This window comes from Caloenas nicobarica, chromosome 1 (assembly GCF_036013445.1).
Source record: "Caloenas nicobarica isolate bCalNic1 chromosome 1, bCalNic1.hap1, whole genome shotgun sequence".
NCBI classification, from domain to species: Eukaryota; Metazoa; Chordata; class Aves; order Columbiformes; family Columbidae; genus Caloenas; species Caloenas nicobarica.
In genome coordinates, this window is record NC_088245.1 from 31,436,131 (window position 1) to 31,448,722 (window position 12,592).

Below are 12,592 nucleotides of genomic sequence, written 5' to 3' on the forward strand. Positions count from 1 at the left end.
TCCTGGCCTCAAACTGATGGGAGCTTGAATATCTCCAAAGTCTGAAGCAGTAGTGTCTAACTTATTGTTTAACCTTTGGATATTTATATGCATGTGCTATATCATTTACAGAATCTGTTATTCATGTAGATTGTTGTTTTTCAGTAGGTCAGCAGTTCAGATTTAACTTGCCAGAGTCATAATGGAGTTTCTGCAGATGCAGGGTAAGGGCTTTTTACTCATCTTAGGCGTTGTGTGTTGCACTATTAAGTTATCGCTGTAGCATTCACCTTGAAAGCTGTTTCCTGAAATGTATAATAAAGAGTTAACCTCTATGAAAGTTGCCGCCTTGCAAAACACGAAAGGCTATTCCTAAAACGGCTGATCCAAAAGCAAGTTCAGCAGCAGCAGATAATCACATTTACTACATGTTAAACGTAGAACTGGATTAATTTTGAGCAATATAGAGCATAGCCCATAGAAGTCTCAAAATGATACTAAAATGCTTTCCGGCATTGAACGAACTGCAAGATGTGGAAGGGAAGGTGAGCACTCGACTGAGAGGTGTGCTCAGCAGAGGGGTTTACTTGAAATAACCCTCACCCGAGACTCTTGTCCAAACGGTCTCATCCAGAGCTTCTCTTCAAGTGATCGCATCTAAGCATCTGACTTCCTGAACTTGTGAACTGGAAATTTAACCTAATTCAATTTTGCTCTGACTGGTGCAGAACGTGCTGGTACGAGCTGTGGGCAGGCCGCTGGCCCCGCTATTTGCGGCAGTCCCCAGGACAACAGGCATGCCGCAAGGATTCCACCGCCCCCCAGGAGAAGCCGGCAACGCAACCCTCTGTCTTTCTGAAGTCAGTTTAATTTACCGTATTGTTATACCCACAACGGCCCAAGTTATTGGCTCCAATCCTGCAAACACCCCTGTTTTAACTACACACATGCGAGCAGCGCAACCGAGTTCAATGGGACTATTCTCGAGCGTAAAACAATATCCTTGTCTCCAGTTTGGGAACTAGTTGAAACCATCTATTTAGAGGGGCACTGCCTGGCTAAAATAATGCATCTATTTAAAACGCCGCCTTTGCCAGGGCCAGCAGCGCTGAGGGGGCGGGTGCGGGGGTGCCCGGCGAGCGCTCGGCTGCCCCGGCCGGGGAGGGCGAGGGACCGCCCGCCGCCGCCCGACACCGGCGCTGAGGCGGCTCGGCCGGGCCGGGGGCCGGGCCGCTGATCTCCCGCACCCCGCAGAAGGGGCGGCGGTTACGCGAGTTTGCGGCTGGGAAGGCAGAGACCCGGCACCGCCCGCGGGTCCGCTCGCAGAGCACGATGACGATTTTACCCCGATTTTTACCCGGGGCGGGCGGAGGGCTTGCGGCAGGAGGGAGGGTCGGCAGAAGGGCCGCGGCTCGCTCCGTGCCCGGCGCTGCCGCGGGGCGATGCCCCCGACGGAGCCACCGCCGCAGGTGCGGCCGCCCCGCCCCCGCCCCCCCAGCGCGCGGCCCGGCGCAGCTCGCGCAGACGCGCGCCTTCCCCGCCCCCCGCGGGAGCGCGCCCCGCGGCACGGCGGGGGCGGGGGTGCCGGGGAGGTGATAGGCGCGGGAGCGCGCCTGCCTCGGCTCTTCTCGCCGGGCTGCCGAGCGGGCAGGAGGAGCGCGGCCGCGGGTCCGCCTCGACCCTCTCCCCGGGCGGAGGGGCTGCAGCTGCCCGTGAGTACCGGCCTGAGCTGCCGCGTCTCCGCGCCGCGCTTCGTGCTGCGGAAGGTGCCGCGCCCGCCGCCGCACCGGCAGCCGCTGGCAGCCCCTGTGCCGCCGCCGCGCTGTGCGGCCGCCCCGACGGTGAGGAGCCGCCGTCCGCGCCGGCTCTGCCGTCCGCGCCGGGGCCGCTCTGCGGGGACGAGCGAGCGGGGCGCGGAGCCTCCCGCGCCGCTCCCCGGGCTCCTCCGCGCCCGAGGCGCGGAGACCTTCTGCGGGCGCCGCCGGCAGCGGCCGTGGGGCGGCACCTGGCGAGCCCGCTCGGTGCCGCGGGCGCTTTGTTGCGGCGGCCGGTGGGGACCCCCCCGGGGCGGGCTGGGTGGCCCCGGCGCGTCGCAGCCGCGGAGCGTCTGTGTGCCCGGCCCGACCGGGGACGCTCCGCGGCTGCGGCGCGCCCACCTCCCTGGGCGGGCTGGTCGCCATTTCGTGCGCTGGCCGGCGGGGGCGAGCGCCCGGCGGGGGCGGCGGGGGCGGGAAGGAGCTGTCGGTGCTGAACCGCCGCGGGCCGGGCTTCGGCTGGCACGCCTTCATTTAGACACGCATTTATCTATCTATCTATCTATTTATTTATTTTCCCTTACACGCTTTGATTCTTGCAGCAAAGTAGCAACGGCGATTTTGTTCAGGCATAAAATAGCTAAAATGTGTCCGGATCCCTGAGCCGTTCCCTGTTTGCCCTTGTCTTGCCTCCCCTCTCTCGATTGCGATTAATGCAAAAAATTGCAACGAATTCTAAGCAGCGAATACACTTGCTCTTTGGTTGAAAAAGTAATAATTAACGAAATCTTCGGCTGCTGCTGAGCTCCTCAGCACAGATGTGTTAGTTTTGAAGTCTGAAATGTATTTAAACCAAGGCTTTGGAGTCAAAGTGTAAACAGTACCTGATTAGTAATGCCAAGCTGTTTAAATATTTAAGATCATAGTGTGCTTCAGCCCCGTCAATAAGGCTGTTCCATATTGACAAGTAAGCTGTTAAAGGAATGCTATTTTTCAGTTGTCTGTATAGTTAGATAAAACAATGGAAAATGTGATATGTAACTATACAGTAGCAGGACTTATAGATCATAATAAGATGTTCTTTTATCCATAAAGTCCAGCTTTTCACTGTTCATTCGAAACAATCTCCTACTGAGTCAAGGAGGCAGTATTATCCACCTGGGTTTCTTTTTCTCTAACGCTCCCTGTTTTTGAGTATTTCTTTATCTGTTTCCGGGTATTAAAATACGTTTTGATTCTTAAGTATATTTTAGAAAAGGTAGATGAAAGTTGCAAACTTCATTGCATCTAACAGGTGCATTATTAATCATTTGAACTTCTTCCATAATTTAACATGATGTGATAATGTATGGATAGTAATTAGATGGGGCTGTGCATAGAATAGGTCACTGTACGGTATCAGAAAGTAAATGGACTTCATTTTGAGAGCAGTGTATATGCCAAGAGATGCATCTTACTGGTATCCTTTGGCAAAGGATATCAGCTGGAAAGAGAAAGATACTATAGTGTTACGTACTAGCTCAAAGGACATAGAACTCAGAAAACTGACTTGCAGATGCAACATATTTTTAATATCTGTCTAATCTGTTTGATATTACCATTTGTATGAATATGCCTCAGGCATTTGTTTAGTTGATAGTGGTGCTTTGTTTTGAATAGAAATTGCAAAGAAAGTGACTACAGTTGCTAAAGAGTTTGATACCGAAGCCTGTGAAAGTTGCGAATTTAAATTTTGAACTACTGTGGAATCATCTTGGGTGTCTAAAATTAGCTGTCAGACTATATCAATACAGAATTGGGGAAGTACTGTATTCTGAGAATATTGAATGTAAAGAAGCAAGACCAGAAAGCTGCTTGAGGTTGACAGAACTCGGGATCCATTGAATGAATTTGCGTTCTGGATTATGCAAAGGCAATGTAGCTAAAAGAAAACTGTACAGCTGTGTGACCACATCTGGTGTCAGGGTAGTGTGTACCAGCTGATGAATAATGGAGCTGAAACCCTCTTCATAACGCGCAGGATAAATCCATAATTAACCATACTTGTATTGGTATCTTAGTTCTGTAATTCGTCTTAGTGGCCACAGTAAAAATACTCAAACATAATAATGTTCAAGGTGAATGAGATCACCGGAATCTGAGCCTTAGTTATCATCCCTTATTTTCTTGCAGAAAGCGTAATATTTATCACATATACCACTTTTTTTTTTTTTTTTCATAAGAAGCATTGTAATAAGAAAATTCAGCTTTTTGAAATCGTCTTTATTTTCAGGAAATGAAATGAAATAACAAATCCAGTGGATGCTTACTGATACCTCCTGCTAGGTTGTTGTGCTTTGGTGTTCCTCTCTGGTGCTCAAAAAGGTGAAAGCAGAAGCTTTAGTAACCAAGTTAGAATTTCTTGGGGTTGATTAGATGTGTCTCTAATTGACAGATTTTATTGGTTTGAGGATTCTGATTTAAAGTCAAGAAAAGGTAATGCTAGTGTCCCCATTCTTCTTCTTGTAGGAAAATTACTCTCCATGGTATCTGGACATAAAATTTACTGAATACACGAAGCATTTGGGGTTTCGTTAAGGGATTATTGCACAGCTCAAATAGCTCAATCAGCCTAAAAATTAAACCTGTTTTGCCTGCGGCCATGGAATTGCTGTTAGTCTGTAGTTTTATTCAGTTGGCCCAAATCACTTTGAATTGCAATTACTTACCTTCCATTATATTGGAATAGTACAGTAAAACTGCTATTCAGTTTTCACTGGATGTGTTCATTTTGTTATGCTTTATGAACAGAGTTGGTAAAATGGGAGCCTATATAGAGAAAGTACATCTTGGTAACGTAAGCTGAGGGAATAATGTAGGAGGCTGTCTGCTGGGCAATATGCAATGAATTTGATTTTGCCTTCCTGCGTGGGCTGATAGTATTCAAAAAATTCAGTTATAATTTCTCCACAGTGATAATTTGTTGCATTTTAAATTGGTAAGTGTATTGCCAATTCAGTTTAGTATTAATGATAGTGTAACTTATCCATTTGTGAACATTGTCTTGTAAATATAATATAAGGGAATTTGTAAAGAGTTAATCTCCAATAATAAGATTAACACGATGCCCTGTATGTTTTGTCCTACTGTTTGTTAACCAGGAGAGGATAGTTGCAAGCTAGCTATATTGCTTTCTTCTGAGCTACTGGAGGCTGGCTGAGCTTCCAGTTATTTACCTCAATAGAAAACTGAAAGGGAAAAAGTGAACAAAGGAGGTCTGTTTTGCCTGTCCCACTTGCTGGGCTGTTGTCTTTGCCCTTTTCAGTGAAGGAGGGGGTAGAGCTGGGTCAAAGTTGAAGAACACTGAAAAGGAATTCAAGTCTTATATTGAAATGTGAATGATAGCTTGGTTTGAGTGCTGAACACATTTGTTTGAATTAATTTTTTTTCTGTCTGTGGAAGCTTTAACTGACAGATGGTGATGGACTGGCTTATACGCTGCTAGAAGGTGCAGCTAGAAATATGTTCAGACCCCGATTAAGATGCTCAGTAAACAAGTACATATCTGATGAGACTTTTCATACTGGAGATAGTGATGCTAGACACTGTGCAACACACTAGACATTTGATTGTGTGAATTAAGGACAGGCCCCTGCAGCTGGCATACATTCAGACTTACTTGTATGGCCTAATTGCATTGCAAATACTCCTCTGGATTGCTCTTTAGCTTTTCCATTCTACTAAATGTTGAATAAGTACAGAAATGTTCATCTGGACCCTCTATTAACTGTTGTAAGAAGCTTTCAATTTTTTTTGTTTTGCTCTATGAATCAGGGTAAATGTATCTTAGTATTCATTTTGTGAATACACTGTTTTCCTACAGTGTTTTGGTTTTGAAATGGCTCAATTCATAATGTGGTTACAGCTTTCCCCTTGTTAACTTTTTAGTATGGAAGCATAACAGCTTGAATTATAAAATGTTTCTGTAAGAGCTCACAGTACCCCCATTCTACTTTAAGCAACCCAGCTTTATATAAAAAGCAGCATTTTATGCAGAGCATCTCGGATGCACAAAAATAGCCAAGTGAGCTAAAAAAGGCCAGTTCAACTTATGAGGACGTGATAACTTTAAAAACCAGCTGCATTAGAATGGAACTAGCTGTCTAAATTGTCGATTAAATCAGATAGAATCAGTACGAATGTAGTCTCTCTAAATTCTGTAAGTACCGATGCAAGACTACTGAATTTGGATGCATCCCAGTGGGAATACAGTTGTCCTAACGCTTTGTCTGCACCATCAAGTATATATGACCTTTTAATTTCCGCTGGTTTAAAGTATGTAATTGTTACTGTTTAGCAGCATGTTTGAGGAAAACAAAAGTTGCTTCATAACGTCCTGGTTGTATGAGTTGGTCTTTGGCCACTGATTAGGCTTTTCCAGACAGCCACCCAAAGTATTAAAATACCGTTTTCCTTTAGACCGTTTCCTAAGTGAGGAGCTGACAGTGCTTGTACATGAGTACAGATTTTCTTTGCCTTTCTGAACTGTGTCTCTCACTTTTAACTTCCCTTTTTCTGTGTTTTCAGTGTTCCTGCATTTGTCCAACTTGATTCTGAGGGTTCATGTAAAAGAGTTGCCTTTACAGTGTCACAGCACTGTAGGACTCAGTGTATGTTTCTGTATGCAGAGGCATTATATATAATCAGTTGGTGCAAAAGCCAGTTCTTGTATGAGATCAGGAGTCAGGGGACAGTTCTACTGGTAAAGAACAATACTGTGGAGTTAATGGACCAGTGCATAAGCACTAGCCAGGGGAAGTCTTCCCACTGAATAATGTAGCATGGGCAGCGTAGTAGAAATGAACAAAATTCGGAGAAAGAGGCCAAAGATAATGAATTATGGAAAAAAAAAACAAAAAAAGGCAACCATGAGGAGGACTATTGTATGAGAAGGATGAAGAACAAAACGTATTACTGACTTTCACATTAGAAAGAAGTGGTAGATGTGAGGGAATTGGAAATAAAACTCACTAGAAATCTTAAAGAGAAAAGGCAACAGTCTTGGAAGCTCTGAGTAGAATAGATGGAGAGAGAGTGTACATACAACTCATGTGTAGAAGTGTGGGATAGCTCCTTGGTGTGAGGTGGGAAGTGCAACCAGTCCTGCGGGAGAGCAGAACTTTGAAGAGCACATCAAAAGCAGGGAAATGAGTTACTTGAAGGGGAGTAGTAGAAGGAAAACAAGAATTTGTCTTATTATTGGTGAAAGATTTTTTTTTTTCCCCTATGAATTACCAAATCAAGCAATTAGAAGGAAAACATGACCTATCCCTGTTACATTCATGGCACATTCCCTGTCATTTAAAGGGCTTTTCAAGAGTATTTAAGAATTTAGTGTTGTTCATCAGTAGGCTTGTACACCACAAGTTACCCTTTGTAATGGGATGGTTGGTTCTCTTCACTACTTCTCCAGTGTTCAGGAGGAATGCTGCTCTTCACATCTCTAAGGGAGTAAAAACACAGGAGGTGCTTGATGTGCCTTCCTTGTTACAGTTTTCAGGAAGAGGTAACCTTAACCATGGCTGTTCTTGGGGTGGAATAAACAGGTTCAGTGACTTGGTTATGCCACGTTGAGTAAGCTGGAATCTGTGGGTCCTTTTGCCATGCTCCCCTACCTGTAGACCAATGCTGTGGTGGCTAGACAAACTAAATAGACAATAGGAAGTTTAATGCCCTTGAGTTGCTGCTCTTTTCTTGAAAATGGAATGTATTTTTTCATTGTCAGCTCAGATGAATTTGGTAATTTTGTAGAAAGTGTTATATGGCCGCATAGAATAAAACTCTGGTTCTTGCTTTGGGTGAGATGTTAATGTACTGTGCTAGCCATTTTACTGTTTTTTGTAATCTGTTCTAAGTATTTCTTACTGAAACTTAGAAAAGGGAGATATATTCCTTTTCCTTCCTCATCCTTTCAAAATCATGCAGGACTTTAGTTTGCAACAGGGAAGCACTGCATTAATAGAAAGAAGAATAGAAATGGAGTTTTTGCATGTAATGTTGGATAAACTGGGGCCTCTAGTCTTTCTTGAGTCTTGGAGCAGTAAGTTCTGTGTTCTGGGTCTGGCTACTGTGGAGAGTAGTGTTCTCCATGGATGGTGAGCATTTTCACTTATGAGCAATTTAATGGTTCCAGTGTGATTAGCCTTTGTTGTTGTTAAATCGGTTCAGGACATAATGGCAACCTATTTTCCGCATCATGAATTGAGTTCTGAGTAACACTAAAAGCCAGAGTGTGCATCATGATGTGTTGCAGAGTCCTGTCACGTTTTGAAAAAGCTGTTGCTTTCTCTGAAGTGTGAGGAAATCATTTCAGTCTTACAATGGTCAAGTCTGTAAGTTATGAAGACAAGAGCCCTTGTGACTGGAGATGTCGGACAGGATTTGGTCTTTTTTTTTTTACCAGGTGTAAAAGATTTCCACTTCAATTTACCACCATACTTATTTATTAGCTGTTTCTGCTGAAGTTCAGAGACACCCCAAGACGGGGAATACCTTGGCAATGAAGGTAGAAGGGGGAGTATAAGTTCTTGGGGCTGTTGCAGAGAAGCCACAGTCTTCTGATCATTCCTTTCTGTTTCAGGGGTCACTGTTCTTCCCTAGGCATAGGTTTGATTGGGACATAGAGGCACGTAAGAACTGTTATCAGTATCACTGCCACCCCATCCAAGTCATACTACAAGGGTGTTTGGGGCATCTGTGGAGGTGTGAAGGAACCCACCACTCTTCATATTGGAGCTGTATGTACCTTATGTACTGCTTGGCTTGCTTTTGTCTACTCATGAGCTGGTTTTTGGTTAGACGTCTAAAACAACCAACAAATCCAATGTCAGTGTTCTACATACCAGGTGTATTTTGAATCCTTCAGAAGTTTGGTGGTTTTTACAACTTTTAAAAGCACTACTGCTTCTCTGACGATGAAGGCTTAGAGCTGGGAAACAGTTTTCTCTTTTTCCTGGGTGTATAATACAAAGTAAGTGAAGAGGCTGCATGACTGCTCCCCTGTCACAGGAACTAACATGTGGCTGTCAGAGGAGCAGTGCTGATAACTGGACTACAGACCTTGGTCCTTCCCTATTGAATGTTTTTCTCTTTTAAATATCCATCTCTTCCCTTGGAAGCATTTCATGTATTTTTAGACCTTGGAGTCTAGTAGCCAACATCTTGATGTATTACAAGGTGTAACGTCTTCTCCCAGACAATACTGAACATATAATCTCATATAATCAATATAAATTGAAACTTCAGGTGTTATTTTGAGTATTTTTGCAAGTTTTATGCTTTTCTGTAGTTTGAATGCTTTAAAAAATGGTGTCTAAACTTGGCTCCAGATACAGACAAAACGAGAAATATCTTAACCTATAGGGGGACTATTTCTGCATGATGAAGTTGAAATATAAGTAATTATACAACTGGAAAGCAAGCCAACATGGTGTGATTAAAAGCTAAATTATCTGTTAGGCCTTGTAGGTGGTAGTTATATAAAGTGCATTTTTAACCTAAAAAAGACTAAAATGTGGGAATATATAAAGGTGAGTGTGACCACCAGAGGGCAGACACATTGTTTAATGACTCCAAATGAAAATCCTTGGAAAGGAGACTGTCTATGCCTGCAAAAATACAGTCAGATAATGACTGAATAAATAACATGTTATAGATGCACAGAATTTCATAAACATTAAGTATTATATTTTGTCAGTGTAAGATGAAAGTAAATACATGTGCTTAGAACTCACCTGTGGTTTTGTATCCCTACAATGGAAGTCAGAACAGTTCATTGTATTGTGTAGTTTGACCTGTAAATAATGACTTGCTAAGCTTAACCCATTTACCTTTATATTGAGTCCAGTAATTTTAATTCTAGCATGTTTTCCAGGACAGTGTCCATCTTCATTTGAAAATGAAAAATACTCTCCTTTCTCAATAGTTTCTCACTTGTAGCTAAAGAATAATGCAATTCTGTCTGAATTAAAGTTCATGTTTTCACGAAGATCCTCCACTATTTGCATATTCTTCTTTTCCTTTTTATTATTAATAACATTTATGTCCTTTAAAGCATGTAATTTTTCTCTTCAGATTATCATGGAAAATATTTAACATTATGGACCTAAAATACTTGAATAAAATAGCCTTTTTCAGGAATACTGTACTGTAGTTTTTAGTGAAAGATGATGTTCAGTAATTCTTATTTAGCTTTCTTGCTAGGAATGTAGGTGCTTAATTAAAGCACGTCGTGTTGGTTTTTACTGCTCATGCACCATCTCAAGTTACAGTGGTAGTGTCTTGTGTTTGAATTATTTTCCTCTAAAACCTAGACAGTTTTTTTAAGGAAAACAAAGTCTTTGTCCCATTGTTTCAAAGTCACAGTATTCTTTAGAGGCAAGTCTCAAGAGCTTTGGTTGCTCTCTGGGGGTTTCAATTCTACCAGTTGTGCTGGAGTGAAGCATCTTCAAAATAGCTTTAAATTCTGCCCCAGATTTCCAGTTTCCCCAGTGTCATTTCCAGCAGGCACAGTTCCCTTAACAGCAGAGTTTCTGGAGAGGTTCTTTGTAAGACGGTTTGCAGATATTATCCTCAAAACTTTATCCGGAGGAATTTCTCCAAGTTACTTCTAAAGTTTCATGTACTTCTTCGCAACCTTCTCACCGCCTCAGCATTGAAATACGGGAATAGGTTTCTCATTGCATCCGGGGAAGTGTACTAGCAGAATTGTCAGCATCCAACACTTTATCATAGGAATTAAAGATTTATTAAGGCTTCTCTTCATAGTTCACTTGGCTAATGCGTCCTAGCTTCTTTTTTCCCCCTCTATGTCCAGAAGCCTACAAACATCTAAAAATAAATCTGAGTTGCTCTTAATAATCGATTGAATTTTGCATCTGGGTTTTAGAAGAATTCAGTTGAAGTTATGAGGCTTGACAACTCGCTACAAGGGCTGAATTCTGTCCTTTAAATTCAGTGACAGAAACACTATTGCTGAAAACACGTGCAGTAGCTGTAATCTGTTGGAAGTTAAATGAGCACCAGGGCTAATGCAAAAGTTAGCGTTAGTGGGAAGATTAGCCCTTTTGTTCATTATGCTGTATTGACACTTGTGTGTGTTTCTTTTTTCTTCTGAGATAAAGCTGTCCTAAAGGTCAAGGATTTCTCTGAGCTTCCCCCCTCTGCTTAGGTTAACTGAGATTATGTTGAAAGACACACTAACAATTACTAACAGTACTCTTGACGAAAGTTTCACACAGCAAGCTAAAGTAAATAAATAACAGTATTTTTATTATTTTAGATAGGAAAGTTCAAATTAGCAACTAATATATAGATTCCTGGTTTGACTACTAATAGAAAGGCACATTAATTGGAATGAAAGAGATAAGAGTAAGAAAGTGCTGAAACCAGAAGCAAGTGTGGAAGATAACAAAGTAAAGGGAGACAGAGCAGAGAGAACAGGTTTGTTAATTGTGTACAAATAGCTACTAAGAGAATAGAGCTATGATTTCTTGCTTACTAAAACAAAACCTCAAGCTGTCGTTTTAGTGTATGATAATTACAACTATGAAGTATTGTCTGAATTGGCAAAGAATTAAGATAAAAAAATGAGGCAAAATACAATCAGTTGTAAGATTCTTCTCATAAAGAGTGCACAACTGTTCCTCATCTTGCTGCTCACAAGTGAAAAATGACCTTTCTCTGAGAGTGTCTTGATCTAGGCTCCAGTGATTATTCTACATACTAGAATACTAGTGTGTGTATATATATACACATACATATATATATATATATATGATCTGAATTATGACAGAATGCTGAAATGAAATTGCATGTTAGCACAAGTTACAATGAGCACACATTTCTCTGAAGATGCAAAAAAATGAACTTGAGTGCCTGACTTATCCTGGATGTTGAAGAATGGAGTGAGATACCTGTTTCTGCAAGCAAGTCTATAAAAATAATTGAGTATTTGCTTTCATTAGTGGAAGGTTTTATCTGTGCTTGTGGGAAAGAATTTATAATTCACTATGGTGAGCTGATGCACTACTTTGGCTAATATTTAGTATTTTTCAAAAATAGAATTCAGATTAGTGGAACTGTGAATTCGCATTTCATAATGAATTGTTTGATTGTAATTAGATTAATTTTTCCCCAGTTTAAATATTAATTTAGTTTTATGATTAACAAAAAAGGAACTAAATTGATATTGTGTTGGCATTGCCTTGAAATATGACTTAGAATTTAACACATTTGATGGACTTTTAAATATGTTGCCATACAACATTAAATATTACCTATCAAAACCAGAGCTATCAATAATTTTTAACACTAAATATTGGTGGAAAAAACATAACATCACTTTTCTGATAGAACACGAAATGTAACTCAACCTTTGTAATGTAATTCAGTTTCTGAACACTAATCCTCAAACAAAGACTTGTGCAGCATTCAAAATGAAACACTTGCAAGTCTGTAAGTAGGACCCAGAAGAGCAACATTTTTTAGTTCTCTTGTCTTGTTCATCCCTTCATTGCTGTTTCTACCATCCTATGATAGATTTTTAAATACCTGCTATTCAGGCACAGGCAAATAATTAGTATGTAAATCTTACTTTGAGTGCAATTGTGTAGTAGTAGGCACAGAACTATAAAACAAAACTTGAAGGTTCCTTTAAAGAAAGCTTACATGCTTAAATATAGACAGTCAGACTTTAAAGTAAGTATCTTAGAACCTTTGTTTGTTGTATAATGACTTTTGAGTTTTCATAGGAAATTATTTTGCAAACTTCTATGTGTTCTTTGAGGCTGTGGCTGTCCCTATACTACCAGTCCGAGTGA

The 12,592-nt window shown here is 41.6% G+C and overlaps 1 protein-coding gene across 12 annotated transcripts in view; it reads left to right on the forward strand.

Annotated features, from left to right (window-relative positions):
• Positions 1 to 1,579: 1,579 nt before the first annotated feature.
• NRCAM (neuronal cell adhesion molecule) overlaps positions 1,580 to 12,592 on the forward strand; it is a 159,229-nt gene continuing 148,216 nt past the window's right edge. For all 12 annotated transcript variants that reach the window (XM_065658482.1, XM_065658466.1, XM_065658470.1 and 9 more), the window contains exon 1: positions 1,580 to 1,691. The gene's annotated coding sequence lies outside the window, so the exon portion shown is untranslated. The remainder of the gene's footprint in view (positions 1,692 to 12,592) is intronic.